The 20,813-nt window shown below is 41.0% G+C and overlaps 1 protein-coding gene across 3 annotated transcripts in view; it reads right to left on the bottom strand.

Annotated features, from left to right (window-relative positions):
* BEND5 (BEN domain containing 5) overlaps positions 1 to 20,390 on the bottom strand; it is a 1,015,515-nt gene extending 995,125 nt beyond the window's left edge. For all 3 annotated transcript variants that reach the window (XM_033915518.1, XM_033915519.1, XM_033915515.1), the window contains exon 1: positions 20,331 to 20,390. The gene's annotated coding sequence lies outside the window, so the exon portion shown is untranslated. The remainder of the gene's footprint in view (positions 1 to 20,330) is intronic.
* Between the last annotated feature and the right edge of the window lie 423 nt (positions 20,391 to 20,813).

Raw genomic sequence — 20,813 nt, 5'->3', positions numbered from 1 at the left:
ATTAGTGACAATTTTCAGACCACTAACCAGGTAAGAGGCCCGAGAAAATTAGGACAGCAAAAAGACTGTGCTAACTTTATCTGGCCAATTATCTGGACACCGGATTTAATATCCCTCAGCAACCAGATAACATCCAACAGCTGGCCAAGACCCGGATATTCAGTAAAAGTGTGTCTAAAGTTAGGCGCTGTTTAGGTGTCCAACTAAACGCAATTCTACAAAAGTTAGACATAGGTCCATCCAATGTCCTTAACGTTATAATGTTTTATTATTATGATGTTATTACAATGGCGATTTTATGCTATTTTTCATTAAAATTGTAGGCAGTGAAAAGCTAGCACCACTATAGTTTATTTTTTTAATCAGATTTTCTAAAATCTTTTTATCATTATTATTTCTCTTCTGTCACAGAGAGTGAGTGAGATTTGAACCAGCAACATCAGCGTGGAAGGCTGTAGATCTAACCAGTGTGCCACAGAGTGAGTTAGCAAGCTGCATAGCAATTGTAAAACTAGGGGCCTCTTCTATCAAACTGCGCTAGCAGTTTGTAGCACGGTGAGCCGCAATGAATGGTCCACGCTGCTCCCGATGCTCATAGAGTTCCTATGAGCGTTGGGAGCAGTGCGGGCCATTCAGCGCAGCTCTCTGTGCTAAAAACGGCTAGCGCAGTTTGATAGAAGAGGCCCTAGGTCTTATAGGCATTGTAAAGCAGGTCTACTTTTGAGCATGGTTAGGGGCAGGACTTAGGCGGGCTTTAAACGTCTCCAATGCGTTCTACTAAATGGTTTATGGGGCTTTTGTTTTTGTTTTATTAAGCTCAAAATTCATTTACTAATGCACCACATAAACAGGGCACATGAATACAGATATATTGCATGCAAAATCTTCTATTTTTGTGGGGAAACAGCAATGGTATTTGCTAATTATAGGAAAAGATCCATTAACAAGCACAGCTCATAAAAAAGATATCTTTATATAGCTTACTTAAAAAGCTTCTCTTTTTCTGAGTAAAGAGTGCTGCAATATGCAAAGTCTTGGAAGAGCTGCATTAAGCAAGCAAGGTTCATGAAAAAATATATATGTTGCATAAATAACTAAATTTCCAAAAGGTTAAGAACAGAAAAAAAAGAGATACAGACCTCACCTTGGCTTCTAGTTCAGAGCAAATGGATGTCTCCAGCTGCTCAATGGTGACTTCATTGTGAGATCATCAAGTAAGATAGAATGCCCTGGAAGGTAGAATGTTCCTAATAAAATAGGAATATGGGCTGGAGGAGCTGACCATACTTGGGACTCAAACCCATGACCTTTGGAAGATGAGAACAGGGCTTTTACCCTTTGAGCCATAGCAGCTTCCATTCAGGTGGCTCTTCCTGACATGTGATATGATACCTTAGTAGTGGCATGCACCAGGGATCGGTACTGGGGGCCGTTCCATTTAATATATTTGTAAATAGTAATAGTAGTACCTGAAGATTGCAGGGTGGTCAATGTATCTTAGGCTCCTCCCACTGTATCCCAAGATGTATTGGGAGGGGGAAGGCCCATCATTCTCAGCACCGGCCCTGTAGACAGGAGGGAATGGGCTTCCCTCTTGCTGATTTGTATTTGGAAGGTATAGGGGGTCCGGGAATGTGTGTGGGGGGTCCAGAAATGTTGGAGAATGTGGGGGGATGTCAGGGGTCCAGAAATGTTGGGTGATGTGGAGGGAATGCAGAGAAAGGGGGCCGGGGTTGTCAGGCGGATGTTGGAGGATGAAGGGGGGAGGGCTCCACGGCTCAGCTGATGTTGGCAGGGGGAATCCCCATCAGCTGAGCAGGCAGGAATCCCCAAAACTGGCTCAGCTGATGTGGATTCCTCTGCTATGTTCAGACAAGGTAGTTGAGTACGTCTACAAAACTTGCTTTTTCATGTGGATGTTTTTATTTTTGAAAATGGCCAAAAAAGATAGATGTCCTACGGACCAAAACTTATACATAGGTCATTTTCAAAAATAAAAGATAGATGTCTGGAAGTTTTGAAAATGCACTTTTTTTTCTGCTGGGTTTGTGGACATCTTGCCCAAAACGTCCAACCTCAGACTTAAACGTCCTATCAAAAATGCCCCTCCACATTACTTATTGAGCACACATCTGGCTGTGCATTATTCTATAATATATGATGTCTAACTCTAATAGCATGTAACTATAGGCATGTCAAAAGCATTCTGAAAAGTTGCATGTAGAATTATAGAATATGGCCTCAGCACACCTAACGTGCACGCCAGAATTTATCCCAAGGTTCAGCGGGAATAAATGTTTGTGTCTAAAGTTATGCATGGAAATTGGCACTAAGTGTGATTCTATAAAAGACATGCACTGATTTATTACAGTGCCAAATTTTGAGTGCCACTTATATAATTCTCTCCTATGTGTTCTGATGTTAAACTACTGCAATGCTCAGGTATATAATTCAACCCTTATAAATGAAATGGCCCTTCTTATGCCAGCTGCCTGCTGATATTCAGTGTGAGTTAACCAGCTGGAAATAGCTGGCAGCTGGTTAACTCATGTCTCAGCAGATAACTGGACATTTTTAGCAGCATTTAACTGTATCACTGATGAAAAATGCCTGGTTAATGCCAAAAAAATTTAGTTGCACATTGGGCAGCTTACCACCACACAGTGGAACAACTTAGATGGCAGGTCATATGTCAGGTTGTTGGGAGGGATGGGGAAAAGGATCTACATAAATTGAATGAGTGTGAACAAAGGCATATATTTATGTTAGATACTGTGGAACCTCGGGGGCTGAACGTAGAAATTGAATGGATTTCTCTCATTGGATGAGGTCGGGCCAATGGGATTCAGGGGGAGGCGGTTTGGATAGGAAGGAGGGATATTTAAATTTGAAGACTGAGACGCCGCGGCCATCTTACATTCTTAAATCTGAATAGTCGGATGACACGGGCGGTCATGGTGAGTGTTTAAGATATTGAGTGTTGAAAAGATGAAAAAAAAGGGGGGAGAGGGGGCGGTTTTGAGTAGTTTTGTAACGGCCCGTTTTCCTTTCATTATCCTAGGGAGACCCTTGATAAAGCACTTTTTAGTGCGAAACATGGCATGTCGGGTATAACTCCCGGACGTTGGCTCAGCAGCAAAAAAAGCTAAGTACATTAGTATACTAAAGGATTAAATATTTATTTGAAAAGATTTTGAAAGTAAAATAAAATGCATTAAAATAGTAGTATAAGCAGCCAATGATGAGTTCTCATGTAATTCTTCCCGCAATGGTAAAGTAACGCAGCGGTGGAGTGGTGGGGCTGAGGCTACTTTTCAAAGACTGAAAAAACAGCTTTGTGGACACTATAGCTTAGGTCCTTGATTTATTTATACTGATTGACCAAAGCTAAAATAATTAATAAAAAAGCCATATTCTTTAGGCTTGAAAAAAATAAGTTGGGACATTCCAGAGATGTGAGTGCTTAAGTCACAATATTTGGAACTTAAACAGCCAGGATTAGCAGGCAAATAAGGCCATTTAAAAAGCACTCATATCTCTGCCGGCTAAGCCTTGGCTGGTTAAGTCTGATATCACCTTAACCAGTCACAACAATAACCAACACTGAAAAACCTGGATATTCAATGCTGGTCACCAAAAACAGACTGGTACTGAATATCTGGATTTAATATCGGGGACTACATATTGGGTGGATGATGTCCAATTATGTGTTTTTATAGGATTGTTGTGAGATGATCATGATTATTGATAAAAACTTCAAAACCTTGGGGAATAGGAGAACAGACAGGCTAGGAAGCTGCAAGTCAACTAGTAAGGGAAGGTATAAGGCACATGCACAACATCATTCTTCATACATACAAATAGACACATACACAGACTCCTGCTCTTCAGATACACACATTAGGCACCATTGTCTATAAATGAGCTCATTTTGTGCCCTTATAAAATCACCCTTACTGTATTTCTCACCATATTGGCAACTATATTCCAAAATTCCTATATTTTATATAATTATCTCCTTCTTTACTCTGCACTGTCAGGACCACCCCTCCCCCTTCTGTCCCCTAAAGGACAGGAGAGGCAGGGGGAACAAAAGGAGGAAAGGCACTAGACAAGTAATTCTATTTGCATGTATACAAACTGATTTCCAAAAGGACATTACTCATAGAGTTTCCCTTTGAAAATCCTGCAGAGGCTAATGTGAAGGAAATTTGTACTATGCAGAAAAACAACATGAGCATTTCAAACTGAAATTCTTGTATTTATAAAATGTGTACTGTAGAGTGTCCAGCCTATATTTAGCACTATTTAACCAACCAAACAAAAAAATCAGGGCAAAGTCGTATAGACTTCTAGAAAAAATAATAAATTACAGACTGTTGACTTGCTCTTGCAGAATCAATCACACATCCAGACAAATCAAAAACACATCAAAGAAAAAAGTCATAAATAATAAATAAATAAAAATGTGGAGAAAAACAGACTTCATATACAGACCACCGGGACTACATTGTACCCTAAGCGGTTTGAATCATTACGGGTCTGAAAAAACTCCACACATCAATAGAGTACAAATCTTTCATATATGCAATTTTCAGTTTCCCAAATTTTAAGGTCAAATGTAGTTGCAGATTGGATGAGTAAAAATAAACTGCAAGAAACTTCAAAACCAAAAACTACAGCTGGGAAATATACAGTTCATTTTAAAAGACAGCTGTTTTCAATACAGGTTAGAAGGCGTGAAACAAATTTATCCTGCAGCCATTTCCGTTTTGCCTGCTTTCCTGTTTAGCGGCGTGGAAGCCATTTGTATACTCTTTTTGCTGTAAAGAATTTCAATTTTTTTTCCCCCTGATGCAGCAGTGAAATCTGCGAAACAGTAGTACTTGCTGTTGGGACTAATCAGCTTGTGGCAGCTAAGATTGAAGCCACTTAGTGCCACTGACTCAGATAAGTTTGTTTCACGCCTTCTAACCTGTATTGAAAACAGCTCTCTTTTAAAATGAACTGTGTATAACGGCTGCAACAGTGGACCATCGGTTTTTAACACAAATTTTTGAGAATCTAAGCCTTAGCAGCTAAAACTTTGCCAGTTATCATGCAATAGCTGCCAGTTTTAAGCACTGACTAGCCAAGTTTAGTGGTCTAATTGGGTCTTGCAAATAGCTAGTCTAACTTTGGTCACTATAACTTAGCCAGCCAGCACTTAAAATCAACTAGGTCAGCTAAGTTTGAGATAGCCAAAAGTAAACCGGATATTCAATGTTGGTGACTAGAAATGGTCCAGCAATGAATGACCAAGCTCAGTGCCAATCATGGGAATTAACTGCCCTCTCTCACTCAAGGTTCCTTTTACTAAGCTGCGATAGCGTTTTTAGCGCACCCAGGATTTTAGCGCACGCTAAACTTGCACTTTGCGGCTAGAATTAACGCCAGCTCAATGCTGGTGTTAAGGTCTAGCACACACGCTAAGCGCGTGCTAAAACCACTATCACAGCATAGTAAAAGGAGCCCTCAGTCTCAATATTGGCCTCTGGGTACCTACTTTTTCCTGAAGAGGAGGGAGAAATTTTCTAATTGAATTTTTTTCCGTGAGTAAACAAAATTCCCTTTGAAAACTGCCCCCTTTATCTAAAGTCTGTTTTATTTTTTAATCTGGAATTTTACTCATTTCCTTGGTTATTTTTAATGTCCTTCTGCAATCTGCTGTCATCCAGAGTTTATGGATAATTTAATGTTTCAGTCACTTTTTCTTGAAAAAAGATTACTTTTCTGCTGTTGGGATGATCAGTGCAGAGAGAAGTCCAATAAAAAAGAACTTTATAAAAGCACAAATTCATACACTGGCATTACAGTCTACAATATATTAGTGTTTGAAAAGAAGATATAACAACTCACAATAAAAAAACTGAGACTAATACAAAACACCGCCGTTCGCCTAATTTTCGGACTAAGAAAAAGTGACCACATCAGCCCCTACTATAAAAAGCTGCATTGGCTACCAATAGAAGCGCAAATATTATTCAAATTTGCTTGCACCTGTTTCAGGCAAGCCTGGAGACTAGCACCCTCTTACCTACAATCTCACTTCATCCTACACAACCCCACCCGAACAACCAGAAACAAAAACATCTTTGCATACCCAAAGATTACAGGCTGCAGATACAAATCATACCTGGACAGAACCTTTAAGTTCCAAGTGAACAGACAGCAAGTTTGGCTGAAAAACTACATAAACGAACCCAATCTGACATACAGTGCATTCCGAAAATCGATCAAAACCGCCCTTTTCGCCAAATTCATTGACTAAAACTGTCCCCTCCCTCACTAGGACTTCCCCCCTGTAAACGCCTTTTTCTTTCTCTCAAGAAGCTCCTTTCATGTATTCAGGTATTCTCTACCCACAGAACTCCAATTAATACATAAGTTTCCCTTTTAGATTATTGTTTAATATTTAGACTCATTGTACGGTATTGTACTTAGACTTATTGTATTGTATTGTATTGAGACTCATTGTACGGTATTGTAAGTAGACTTATTGTATTGTATTAAGACCTTTTGTTATTCGCTGAATGTCCAGCCTTCTTACAATGTAAACCGCCTAGAAGTCGCCTGACTATGGCGGTATAGAAAAATAAAGTTATTATTATTATTATTATTATAAATCAGAATTGCGCTTTCTAATTTGAATCCACATTTGTCAAGAAAGTGCAGAATGGAAAGTCTAGATCACAACAGCTTTTAGATTACTTATTCAGAAACAAACCTTTTAGCAAAACAACTTGAATATCCTCTGACACTTCTGCATTAGCTCTGTGATAACAGAAGCTGAGGTACATGACATACTTCTTAGCGCCAGACATATAGCAGTTCTTTGCAACTAGGGAGCCCAGTTAAGATTGCATTATTTACAAGGATGAAAAAAAAAATCCTATTACCATTCTGAGAACAAACTAAAATGACATTAGACTTTTTTAACAGTGTGTACAAACAGAGCACATTCTAAGAGCTACATTTCAAAGTCTACATGATGACAATCTGCTGAATGGCATGAGGATAATGAAAGGCAGGCTGTCTTAAACTAAAAAGTATTGAGGAGTAGTTACTAACCTGCATTAAGGGGACAGTGCAAGATTTTTGCCATGTAAACATTTTAGAGGCAAAATCCTGCATTATTTGGCCTTAACGCACATTAGTTTACCATAATACACATTACATAATAATTGTATGCAAAGCACTTCGTTATGCAAATTGAAAAGCGCAGCTTTGTGTTGAACTTCACAGACTGCATTATTTTTCCTCTGTGGAAGCATCAGGCTACTAAAATTTAATTATTTAGTTGAATTTAGCTCATACCTTTTCAGTAGTAGTTCAAGGCAAGTTACATTGAAGTACTTAGGCCACTTCCCTGTCCTCAGAGGGTTTACATCTAATTTTGTACCTGGGGAATGGGGGATTAACTGAGTTGCCCAAGATCTATTCCTGGGAGAATTCTGAGCTATTGCACAATTTGCAAATAATTCTCCTCCACAACACTGTGCACTCTGCTGAATATGCAGTCTCCCAGCTGACAATCTCTGTCCCTCCCTCACTCCCTCTCTGCCTACCTGCACAAATACCACTACAGCATGGCAAGAGAGTAGAGCTGCACATCAGACTGCTTCTGCCTTCTCAGTTCCATTAAGCTATATGGTTGTACAGAAGCCCACATGGCTCAAAGGAACTGGTGGGCTAAGGATGGCAGAGGTAAGGTTACCAGATTTTACAACAGTAAAATCCGGACACGTGGACCCGCCCCCAGCCCTACACAGTTCCACCCAGCCCCACCCTGTTCTTCCTAAGTCACACACCATTCTGCCCCAGATCCGCCCCCAAACCTCTTCTCAAGCTTGAAGCAGCGTTTGAAGAGCCTCTGAGCATGCATAGGTGTGATGCGATTACATATGTGTGATGTCACTGCGTAGCATCCAATGCAGCCCCGAGTTGAAAGCTTTTCAAAACTCGGACAAAGTGCCAGGTTTTGAATAGCCATCCGGACACCTGGACAGTCCTCTAAAAAGAGTACGTGTACAGGTAAATCCAGACATCTGGTCACCCTAGGCAGAGGAGGAGGGTGGATGAGGTGTATGCATGTGTGCAAGCATGTGTCCACTATGGGAAGGAGGTAGAGAACTACAGGAAGGTGCATGGAGTTGTGTATGCCATTGGGGACTGAAGCAACATGGATGGGGTGGTATTGTAATACTGTGAATGTTAAACTGTAACCTCTTCTGAGCTCTCTAGGGAGGACAGGATATAAAACCAAATAAATAAATAAATAAATAAATACATGCACCATGATAAGGAGGAGGCTGGAGAAAGGTGAATAATGTGTATATATCATAGGGTAGAGGACTAGAAAAAGATGGGGGATTTGAGCATCTGGGGTGAGATACCAACCCTTTTAACAGGAATTCTGTACAAGAAAATTAGTGTGCAGAATTTTGAACATTTTTTACACAGAATTCCCCCAGGAGTAAAGATCACAAGGAACAGCAGTGTACTTTGGAACTTGACTTCTATGGTTAACAATCCACTGCTCTGAATACTAGAGCCATCCTAAATGTCCTGGAAGTTTTCAAATTATAGAGCCATCTCTCCTGCCAACATATCCTCCCAATCAGGCCCTCCCCAACAAACAACCATTCACCCCCTTTCCCCCTATAAACAGCCCCATGGAGCCACTGCCCTATCCCTAATGTCTAACAGGAGGAGGCATTGAAATGGTCCTCAGTTGAGCCTGCATTTTAGGCCATCAGGTTCAAAATGTTAATGGTCAACAGTGTAGTCTTACATTACTTCTGCTAGAGGTCAAGTTGCCAAATAAGGAACATACACCGTTTTATTCATATTTTGAACCAAGTTGCATTTGTCCAAATTTAGGAAAGGTTTGAAAACATTAATGTTTATGGAGTCAATGACAATAATGGCAAAAGCTTTCAATTTAGATCAAGTTTGTTTTATAGTAATATGTCATGTTTGTCTCAAGATTATTTCAGATGTTTATTTGTTACTGAATTTGGAAGGGTATTTACTAAACTACAATAAAATATCATATTCTACCACAGCAACATTTACCATGGACTTGTGTGATAAAATATAAATTTGCATTATTGAAAGAAAACCCTGAAAAATGAAGGCAGATAGGGCCAGATTCTATAAATGACACCTAGTCTACACTGTAGGCACCACATTAGGTTCTTACCTCGATAATCTTCTTTCTAGTAGACAGATACTTTACTCCTGAACCTTAGGGTAATCAACCCATTCTTGCGAGCCTCATTACCATTCATTTGCTCTGCCTCCCATCCCTCTGGACTGTCCTCCAATTCCTCAGTTCATACCAAAGCAGATGGTCAGCCCTGGAGAGAAAATAAAATGGGAGGGGGGTATGGGGACAATCCCCGAGAAATATGTTTGTTCTGCTCATATCATTAAAATATAACATGTGAATCAAAAACTTATATATTTGTAATATATAACAAGGTGAAAGCAAACAACCTGAGTGCAACCTGCACTAAAAGTGTGGGTGATTCTACAGCAGTCACATCCTCTAGCCTTGTCAAAGCTGGATAAAGGAAAGAAACAAGATGTCCAGATTCCCCGGCACATTCGAAGCAGTAAGCAGGCAAATGTTCATCTGACAGGGTGGACTTCAGGAATAAAGTGTCTGTCTACTAGAAAGAAGATTACCAAGGTAAGAACCTAATCCTTCCTTCTAGTGCGACAGGCACTTTATTCCTGGACCTTTGGGACATATCAAAGAAGTCCCCAGAATCTAGAGTGGGGCAGATGAGCATGCAGACAGTATGGATGACCTGAACGCAGAGTACATTTTGGCCGCTATGTCCACCCTGTAGAACTTCAGGAACATAGGGAGAGAGGACCATGTGGCCACTCTACAGATTTCTTCCAGAGACACCACTGAAGACTCCATCCATGACGAAGCCACACTTCTAGTGGATTGTGCCTTTATGGATACTGGCGGTCACTTTCTATTTCTGATATAGGCTGAAGAAATGATCATATGAATCCATCTTGAAATGGTCTCTTTCGGGCAGCCCCACCAGTACAAAAAGATGATCCGACAGTCAAAAATTGTTCGTAACCTCCAGATACTACAGAAATACTCTGCATACATCCAACAATTTCAGCATCTTATCACTTTTCCTTGATCCTGAGGGAGTGAAGGTAGGCAATTGTACATCTTGATTAATATGAAAGATGGAATCACTTTTGGTAAGAAAGATGGGCCTGTGAGCAAGACCACGCCGGAATCCAAAATTCTGAGGAAGGGATCTCTGCATGACAATGCCTGCAGTTCTGACACTCATTGGGCTGAGGTAATCGCCACCAAAAACACCATTTTTGATTGTAAGATCCATCAGAGAAGCTTGCTCTAAAAAGGTCATATGGCACTCTAGCTAGTGCCCGTAGGATCAGATTAAGACTTTATGCTGGTAAAGGCTGTCTCACCAGAGGACAGAGGTGCAAAGTACTCTTCAAGTTTAAGTTTCAAGTTTAATTAAATTTTAATATACCGATCATCGACGTGCACCTGGCCGGTTTACAAAGCTAAAAAAGGTTAAAATAAATTTTTGTAGGGGGGTAGGAGGGGGAAATGTGAACATTAAATAGACAAATTAAATACAAACATGAGTTTGAGGGTAAAAGGGGGGGAAGTTAATAATTACATCATTAAAAACAAATTAATTAAAGGAAGAGGGGGGAGCATCACAGATATCGATGCTGAGTTTGGGTCTTCACTCCTCTGAGCGCACCAAGCTTGGAAACACTTCTATGCAGCTAGAGTTCCTTTATTCCTGCATCTTAGAAGGGTGGACATCACTTTGTCTAGATAGCTATGCTGCTAATACCAAAGTGTTCCAGATCCTGCAGGGCAATTGGGCCCTGCGTGAGCAATAGCGGATGACATAGAAATCTGAGACCTTGGTCCCTTTGAAAACAGACCAGGTCTGCATACCATGGTCACCTCAGCCAATCTGGTGCTACTAGAATCACCAGCCCTTCATGCATCAGGATCCTGCATAGACGTCTGATTATCATGGGCCAAGGAAGGAAGACATAAAGTCCTACCTTTGGCCAAGGTTGAAGCAGGGCATTCAGGCCTTCGTTTCCTGGCTTGTATCTTTAACTGAAGAATTGAGTCACCTTCTTGTTGGTCACTGATGTCATCAGATCGAATGTTGGGCACCCCCACCGACTCACAATGCAGGTGAAGGCTTCCTGACACAGTGACCACTCTCTGGGATTTGGGGTCTTCCGGCTGAGGAAATCTACTTGCACATTGTCCACTCCTGCTACATGTGCTGCTGAGAGTACCAAAAGATGGTCCTCTGCCAATAAAACAGCATCTGGGCTTCCAAGTGTTGAGTAGCATTCTCAGTGCCCCCCTGACAATTGACATAGGCTACCACCGTTGCATTGTTTGAGAAAACTTGTACCACTTTGCTGTAGACCACGCTCCCGAATGCCTGAATCATCAGGCGGATAGCTCAAAGTTCCAAGCGGTTGATTGACTACTTCCTCTGAAAAGGGGACCAACACCCCTGCACTAGTCACCCTTCAAAATGTGCACAACTCTGAAAAGATCATACAGCGCATTAGCTACATAATCTACTCCAGACATTAGAAACTGGTGATCCCTCCCGGTTATTGCCTCCAGATCACAGCACAACTTGGAGTGGCAAGCCATGGCGACAAAAGATGCCAATGCAGCTGCTTTTAAACCCAAAGCCATGGCTTTGAAGAGCTTCTTATGAACAAAATCTAGACTATGATCCTGGGCACCCCTTAATACCACACCGCCTTCACTGAGAAGGGAGGTATGCTTGGTAACCTGTGCCACCAGGGAATCCACTTTTGGTGGAACAGCAAGTTAAATTCCATCGGATAGAGCTTTGCCATGGCTTTGGCCACCTGATGAGGCCCCTCCAGAACCTCCCAATGGTCCATTAGCATTTTTGGAATGTCTTGATGAGAGGGACACAGGTAGTCTATACTTTTGTGCTGCTCATAAGCAAGCACTGTAGCAGAGGCCTGCAAGGTCACTATCTTTACTTTCTGGAGGGATTCTGTAATCACCTCCAAAAGTGCTGAAGGCTTAAACAACTTGCGCACAGTCAAGTCCGTTGATTGTGCTGCAACCCTAAACGCCGTTGAAAAGAAAGTTTCTGCTTTCGGCAGAGGAGGTTTTGTTATAGCAAAAGTTCTGGCGCCAGAGCTAAGTTTTTCTTTTTTCTATCTTTCATCTGTTGTTGTTTAGATGCCTTTAAAATATGGGCTTTTGATAAATTAATTATATAAATCATGAAATGAAAAACCATAAAAATACAAATGAAAAATTATAAAAATACTATTTTCTACTGTGCACAGTAGTGGGTTTTTTACTTCTCTAGATCCTGACATTCTTTTTGGTGTGAGTTTTTTGCCGATGACAAAAACAACGCTAGCTTAAAAATCATCAATGATTGCTGTGTGACATATTAATTGAGGCTTTTTCTCCACCTTTTTTATTGAATGTGGGATCTGAGGATTTAAGTCCACTGCTGGTGAGTGACATTTTTATAAATTGTTGATTTAAATTTCTCTATCATATCTTCCCTCATCTGCTTTTCTTCCAAAATATACATATTGAGATCATTAAGTCTGTCCCCACTGGTCATTTTAGTAGTCACCATTATGGACCGCCTCCATCCTGTTTATATCTTTTTGAAAGTATACAATATTCTAAAATGAGATCTCCCCAGAATCTTATACAAGGACATCATTAACTCCTTTTTCCTACTGGCTATTCTTCTCCCTTTGCACCCATGCATCTTTCTAGTTGTCAACATTGACTTTTCTACCTGATTGACCACCTAAAGATCATAATATATGATCACAACCAAGTCCCACTCCTCTTTCATGCACAACAGTTCTTCACCCCATAAATTGTACCACTACCCTTGGGTTTTTGCAGCCCAAATGCATGACCCTTAGCTGCCAAATTCAGGACCATTTTTCAAGCTTTGCTAGATCTTTCCTCATGGTATCCATACTATCACGGGGGTCTACCCTATTGCAAAATTTGGTGTCATCTGCAAAAAGAAAACCTTACCAGACAGCCCTTTAGCAATATTGCTTCCAAAAATGTTAAAAAGAACCAGCCCAAGAAAGGAACCTTGCGACTTCATTTACTACTACCCTCCATCATCTTTCACTCAGTCAGTTCCTAACCCATTCAGTCTCTTTAAGGCACTTACATAGGGCACACAGTTTATTTATTAGTTGTCTATGTATAATAACTATGTTAAAGGCTTTGCAATAATCTAAATATATATTTAGCACTCTCCCTTGATCCAGCTCTCTGGGAACATTGCACATTTCTGACTGCAATAATACGAATAACAACCTCCACTTTGCAACAGCTGTATTTTAAAAGGGCCAGTTGGTATCATAATGCATAAGCCATCCCCTGATTGCCCACAGCAAAGACACCCTCCTTCACTAAAGAGCTTCCCATCAAACCCTTCCTACAGACATTGCCCCCCAAATGGACACCCTTCCTGTAACAAACCCCATCTCCTCCAAAGAGACTCCTTCTCCCTCAAAATAAGAGAACAAAGAAAAGCCCCCCTACCGAGCAACCACCCGCCCCCCCAAAAAAAACAACCCCTATCAGGGCTATTCCTGCCTAGTAGGCTGCTGGCATCAAAATGGTTTTAGTCAACACTTAGCATTAGTCTTGTGGTACAACCATAAGAGGTCAAGCTGTTTAATTTAAGTGTAATTAAATGTCTAATATATTCTATATTTATTTATGGATTTGGATTTATTAACTGCCTGAGATTTACCCAAAGTGGTTTACAATATACTTGTGTATTTTGGTATTTTTAAATTATTTATGTAATGTTGTGATCTGCCTTGTATAAAGGCAGAATATAAATAATAAACTATAATCATGTACTCTTAAGTATTTTTTGGTGTATTTCCATAGTACTGACATGTCTTTTCTATATCATCCTTTGTAACTGTCCTTCAGTTTTACTTTACATAACTCTTCTTGAATATGTTCACATCCTGAAAACACACAGCAGAAGAATCATTGACAAAATTGCTAAAAACATCTACAAAGTGAACACTATAAAAAAAGGAACAGAAGTTAAAAAAGACAATTAGAGGTGCAAAAGAAAATATTGAAAGTCAAATTGCAAATCCTTTCTTAAGCCACAAGATTTTTCTAATTTATTTTCAAAGTAAACAAGGAATAAAGAAAAAATTGGTTTTCTTAAAATACCTGTGAAATTGGAAACACAAGATAAGGAAATGGCAGTAGTGTTAAATAATTACTTTCCAACCATCTTTACAGAAGAAAAGATTGGAGAGCAACCAAAACTGGGGATTACATTTGTAGTTATTGCTTGGCAGAGGAGCTTCACAGCGTGTTTATAACAATAGAAAAATTCAATGAGCAGGCAATAATCAGAAGGTTTTATGTATACTCTTGTAAAAATGCAATCTAATGATTGCCCCCACCAGCTCCATTACCCACCAAGAAAAAGAAAGGGGAGAAAAGATATGCACAGAGACTGCGTAATTACATCTCTTGGGAGCTATTTCTTCAGATGTTTTGGCCATACCAGGACAGGAATGAAACTCACTCCTAAGTTAGAGCATGTGGAACACGATCTCAGTCTCTCAACTTTAATGCTAACCCTCACCCTAAAATTTGCATTGTGCCAAACAGAGCTTCCCTCTGAAGTTCATTATATGTAGTATTTATCAGCAACCTATCTATTCACCCTTTTTCAAAGCCGTGTGGCAATGGCACAATTACCACAGGCCACCACAGTAATCTGCTTTATAAAAGAAGGCCTATGTGTGTTTGAAAATTCTTTTTGATCAAACCTTTGGTGCCCAAAATAAGAGGAAATATTTCTGCATCTTCATGCCACATTGTTTTTGGTCTCAGACTGCATTTTTTGGTATTTGAGGATCTTTTCTCGCTCCATGTGATTTACAGAATAATTGCTTGAGACTGACACCTCTATAATTAATGTTTTTCTCTTTTACTTATGTGTCTGATATTTTGCATCCAGCTTTTTATCTGCCTGGATGGGGATGTACCAAGTTTATCACAACCACTTCATTCTCTACAATTCTCTTACGGTCATAATCCCAGTGCTTTTCCAGTATAGTGATGTTATAATGTTTCCAGAGTTTCCAGTGAATAAGCTGTGCCACCTTGTTGTGCCTTTCTGTATAAAACTTTTCTGCCATTAGCACTTCATAACCAATGAGTAATTTCAGGTGCACATTTTGCATTTGCTTCAGTGCCGGTGCCAATCATGCAGTACTTTGTACTCACATTCCAAGTGCCAGTAGGATTTTCAGTGGAAAACTCTGAATAGTTTCTCTTTGAAAATTAGCTTGCTATCTCACAGGTGCATGATATTCATAGGACTGCAAGTTCCATGGAGGGGCTCATTATTGTTCTCACCAATTTAGGGCTGCTCAAAATCCTGTACTGCTGAAATGGATAGTGGGGAGGGAGAGAGATCATCTCAGTGAAAGGAGGAGGAGGATAGGTTCGGCATGTGGCAGAGCTTAAGGACATCAGAAGAGGACATCTGAAAAATGCCCATTCATTCAAGAGCAAATATCATAAGAGAAAGTATATGCAACATTTGACCTTGAATGAGCTCTATCCTTTCAGTCTGCCCTTCAATGACCCACAGTAGCTAATGCAATAGATGCCACAGGGGATTGTGCACTGGCTGTTTGAGATGCACCTGATGGCAGCAACAGGATGTCCAGGACCTCCTCTATATCAGAGACCATCTCCACCTTCAGAACACCATCCTCCTCATCACGGGGTGGCATGAGGAAATGGACAGTAATGGGAGGCTGGGAGGCAGTGGTCAGACCTTTTGGATGTGGGAGAGGCCAACATTGTGATGGACTGGCCACCCAGACATGACAACAAAGAAGCGGGGCACCTTACAGGGCACTGGTGTGAACTTCACAAAAAGGGTGCCACATAAACATCTCACCACAACTCCCTTATAGGTTAGAGTGAGCCCCCCAGAACACACCCAAAACCGACTATACCCACCTGTCTACAACCCCAATAGCCTTTATGGCTGCAGGTGGCACCTATAAGGCGGTGCAGTAGGGTTGGGGGGGTTGGGGGCGTACATATTCCACCATAAATGTAGTGGTTAGAATGGCTTATGGGTCTGGGTCCTCCTTTCTATGGTTCACTAGCCCCCCTCCTCCCCCACCAGCCTATTTAAGAGACCTGTGTGCAGCTCTACTAGGCTTTCCTATACTAGATGCTGATGTTCTGGGGACAGGTATGTATGTTTTTATTCTGATCTTTGCGGGGATGAGGGTGTCAGTGAACACTGGGGGAGTATGTGGGGGTCTTTACTTTATCTCTGCAGTGGTTATCTGGTCACTTTGGATACCTTTTGTGCACTTATACCTGTTTTTACATCGTCCAGAAAGTCTCATAAAACCTTCGATTATCCCTGCAGGAAAACTAAGTCTAGATCGGCCCACATCCCACCCTAACCACTCCTCCAGATATGCCCCTTTTAGCTTTAGGCGCAGAGCAGCATTCAGAGACCTAAAAAGTCACCACTCCTCCAGATATGCCCCTTTTAGCTTTAGGCGCAGAGCAGCATTCAGAGACCTAAAAAGTCCCTGGATATCTCCAACAATAGGTTTGATTATCGGCACTTGATCTTTTAGGTCATCCAAGTGCTGACTTGGGAGGGTTTTTAGACGTGTTTATGTTTCGATTACGAGTCTCATTATCTATAGATTTCTATATAAATATAATTAATATTCCATTCTGTGTTATTTATTGGATGAAGCTAGTGGAGTACTGAATTTGAGACAATACCTTTTTTTTTAACTTAACATAAGTAGTTTATGTCATAGTATATTCTATTTCATTAAATACGTTTGCTATCAATTGATTCAATTGTAATTCAAAAGTGACCAGTGAGAAAAACTTCTGCATCAGATATCTTATTAAAATAGCTTCATATCTTATGAAAAATCCTTCTACCCCTTTCTTATTTTGGGTTACTAACTTCAGGGGTCTTTTACTAAGGTGCGCTAGCCGATTTAGTGCGTGCCAAATGTTAACGCGTCCATAGAATATAATGGGCGCATTAGCATTTAGAGTGCGCTAAATTGGCTAACGCACCTTAGTAAAAGGACCCCTTCTTGAATAATATTTTAGAAAAAGGACAATATTCCTCTAATCTAGGTGGCATTATTCTAACTCCCATTTTTAAGAAAGAAACCCTGGACCCTAGTATTTCTTCCAATTTTAGACTAGTGTCCAGTATTCCTCTTCTATCTAATAGTATGAATCATTATAACTGTTTAAGTCCTAGACAATTTGAATTCAGGGCTCATCATAGTATGGAAGCAGTCTTATTTGCCTTAGTTTCAGATGCCAGAGCTTTTTTGGCTAAAGGTCAACCTCTTATATTGTTACAGTTTGACCTTACTGCGGCATTGATACTGTAAACTATGATGTCTTTTTATTCAAAGTGAGCTCCATAGGTATTGAAGAACAGGTCCTCTCGTGTTTTTCAAACTTCTTGCAAAACTGACTGTGGTCGGGCAGAGCAGTCATCACCCATTACCTCCAGGTACTTCCGGTCTTCTTTTTTACTCACACAACTCACATGCTTCTCACACTTCTAAAACACCAGACAATGTGATCGTTACTAGGTCCTCTCTGGCTTTCCAGGTCTTTGGGCAGCTTCCAGTACCATTACCGGTCTCTCCGCCAGTTGCCACCAGACCCTCACTGGTTCTTCCGCCAGTCACTTACCAGTCATCTTTGGCCAATGCTCTCTGAGTCTACAGGCTGCTTCCTTCTGGGTCTTTTGACAGCTCTCAGTACCATTACCAGTCTCTCCACTGGTCCCCACCAGCCCCACCGGTCCTTCTGCTGGTAATGCGCCAGTCCCCATCAAGCTAGGGCCTCGAACTCTTCTATAGTTTTCTTCTGTCCGTCTACCAGATCACTCTGGGGCTACCACCTGTCACTCAAATTACTAACCTTTTGGGTCTCCATTGGTCCTGGACACTCTTCATCAGTTCCTCTGATGGTTGTCAAGCTTGAGTACTCTCCAGTCACTCCAAGCTCTACTGGGCCCTCCAGCTACTCCACTGCTCCCAGTCACTCAGTCATCTTCTCCCATACATACATCCTGAGGATACTGCTTCCAGTCACTAAGTCATCTTCTGCCGGATACATGCCTTGAGGACACTGCTCCCAGTCTCCTTTTCCTGGACACATGACCTGGAGACCCTTCCAGTCGCTCAGTCATCTTCTTCTGGACACATGCCCTGAGGACTCTCCCTGAGGACTCTCCCAGTCACTCAGTCTTTTTCGTCAAGCTTGAGCCCTCTCTGGTCACTCCAAGCTCTACTGGACAACCAGGTCTAGGTCAGGCTTATTGAGAGTTAAGCTAATGCCAGAATTCCCCCCCTTAAGGGTCACCTAGCTCCAAAGGAGATCTTTGTTCTGGAACTGTCCTTTTCAGCACCTTCTTTCACTCAGGGTGAGTGGACAGCTCCCAAGTGCTTTTCCAGGATCTTATATCTAAATGAGCTCCATTCCTACTACTGAGGCTACCCTCTGCTGGCCCATGACAGGAACTTCACCCTGTCACACTGACATTATATAGTAAGAATGAGGGAAGTTTTTGTCATACAGCTGGATCCCTTCATTTGGAGTTCCTCAGGTCTCCCCTCTTTCCCCCGTTCTATTTAATGTCTACATGTCTTTGTTCAATCTATGTTTTTCATCATAAACCTTTACTCCTATACATATGATAAAGTAATATTAATCCCTGTAGATGAGAACCAATCCATTACTTTGGACAAGGTTAATAAATACATTTCTATGCCTGAGGATTATAGTTCCTTTCACATATTCAAACTTAACAAAGACAAGACCAAGCTGTTTTGGTTAGACCATTCTACTACTATACTGGAGGAATTGGTGATAACTCAAAACCTATCCCTAAAGGTGGAACACACTGTTAAATAAAGTGTTACATATTATTTTGGACTTCATCCATCCTTTGAGCCTCAGATCAATCATGTGGTAAAAACTGTATTTTTTAGACTTTGTCAACTGTGCAATATAAGACAATATTTCACTGATAACTATTTCATTTCCCTTGTACAAGCATTTGTCCTAGCCCATTTAGATTATTGCAAGTCTGTATTCTACACTTACAGTTAAATTGTGTACAAAGCTCCAGTTGCTTCAAAATTCAGCTGCCAAACTATTATTCCATCTGAAGAAAAATGATGTCATTTCCAGTGTTAAGCAGCCTTCATTGGCTATTGAGGCACGTATTTTGTTTAAATTAGCATGCATAACATACAAGATGTTTGATGGATCTATTCCTGAATATATATTATGTCTATTGTCATTTCCTTCTAAACGAAGAGGATCCAGGACCAGAGATCCTCTTTTGTTATTCCTTCTTTTTCAGGGATACATTTAAAAAAAAAAATCCTGGGTAATTTTCTTAGCCATCAGGCTGTTTGTTTTGGGATATTCTTTCCTCTTAATCTGTGCTCAATATCATCTGTAATAATTTAAACTAACTTATTTATTCAGGAAATATCTGACATAATACATTTCTTTTATTTATTTATTTTCATTAATCGCTTTGAACCGTCATTCATTGGGATTTAACGGGATAAAAGAGCATTATTATTTTTAGATATAAATATATACACCAAGATGCTGTGTCCAGCACATTAAAAAGTCAAAAGGTGACTTTTGGCCGGTTTTTTGTATTTAGGTTTCAACACACTTTGGTATTTATAATATTATAATATTTATAACCACTCCAAGTAGTGAAGTTCACCAGACTGGGACGTCTAAGAGTCAAGACAGGATTAAAGTCTGCTTTCAGAGACTGGGTGCTTTACCAGCTGCACATCTAATCCACAGAAAAGGCAGACATGAATAAAAGAGGCTGCGAAAACGACCACACATTTTTGTCTTTGAAAAGTTCAAACAGTATGGCTAACTCCTTTTAGGCCGAACCTCTCTTTAACGAATCCCAAAGGTGGTTGCATTTTGAATTTACAAGGAGAAGGGGGGGGGGGGAGGTGGCACGCCAGAAACCAGAAGACTGCACAAAACTAGGGGGCGAGGATTTGTGCAGTGGACTGAACCGGGTCTCTGCCGGTTGGCGCCGGCCATTCAGAAGGATGTGGAAAGGCTCACTAACCTGAGTCAGTGGTCCTGCTCCTCTCCGCCATTTTTGTTGTCATTGACAGTTCACGCAGGTGGAGACGCTACCGGTGCGTTTCCCTGACAACCGTGGACGTCAGAGCCGGGGCGCGGCCTCCTCGCGCCTGCGCTCGGGGCGGGGCGTGCGAGCGCCGCGCGACGAAGTCGGCAGACGGTTGCTTGGCCTCTGAGCTGGTGGGGCTTTCTTGTAAATATGCCGAGCTAGCGTTCGGCGGTGCCGTTAAAGAAAGCGCGGGAAACAAAGAGCGGGCGTCAGTTCTGGAAAATGGGAATGGCACCCCCCCGCCAAGGTTATTAAATGTGGCCGTTCCATCGGCAGGGAAAGGAGCTAGGGAAAGTGAGCGATTCAGATATGGGATGATGGATATTCGTTAAAAATAAAATCCCTTTGGCTTTTTAAAAGAAACATTTTAAGGCAGGAAAATATATATATATATATAAAAAAAAGAACATACGTGCA

The sequence above is a fragment of the Geotrypetes seraphini genome, chromosome 12 (assembly GCF_902459505.1).
Source record: "Geotrypetes seraphini chromosome 12, aGeoSer1.1, whole genome shotgun sequence".
Taxonomy (NCBI): domain Eukaryota; kingdom Metazoa; phylum Chordata; class Amphibia; order Gymnophiona; family Dermophiidae; genus Geotrypetes; species Geotrypetes seraphini.
Note: the sequence above shows the minus strand (reverse complement) of the source record. Positions and strands in the feature narration are given on the sequence as shown.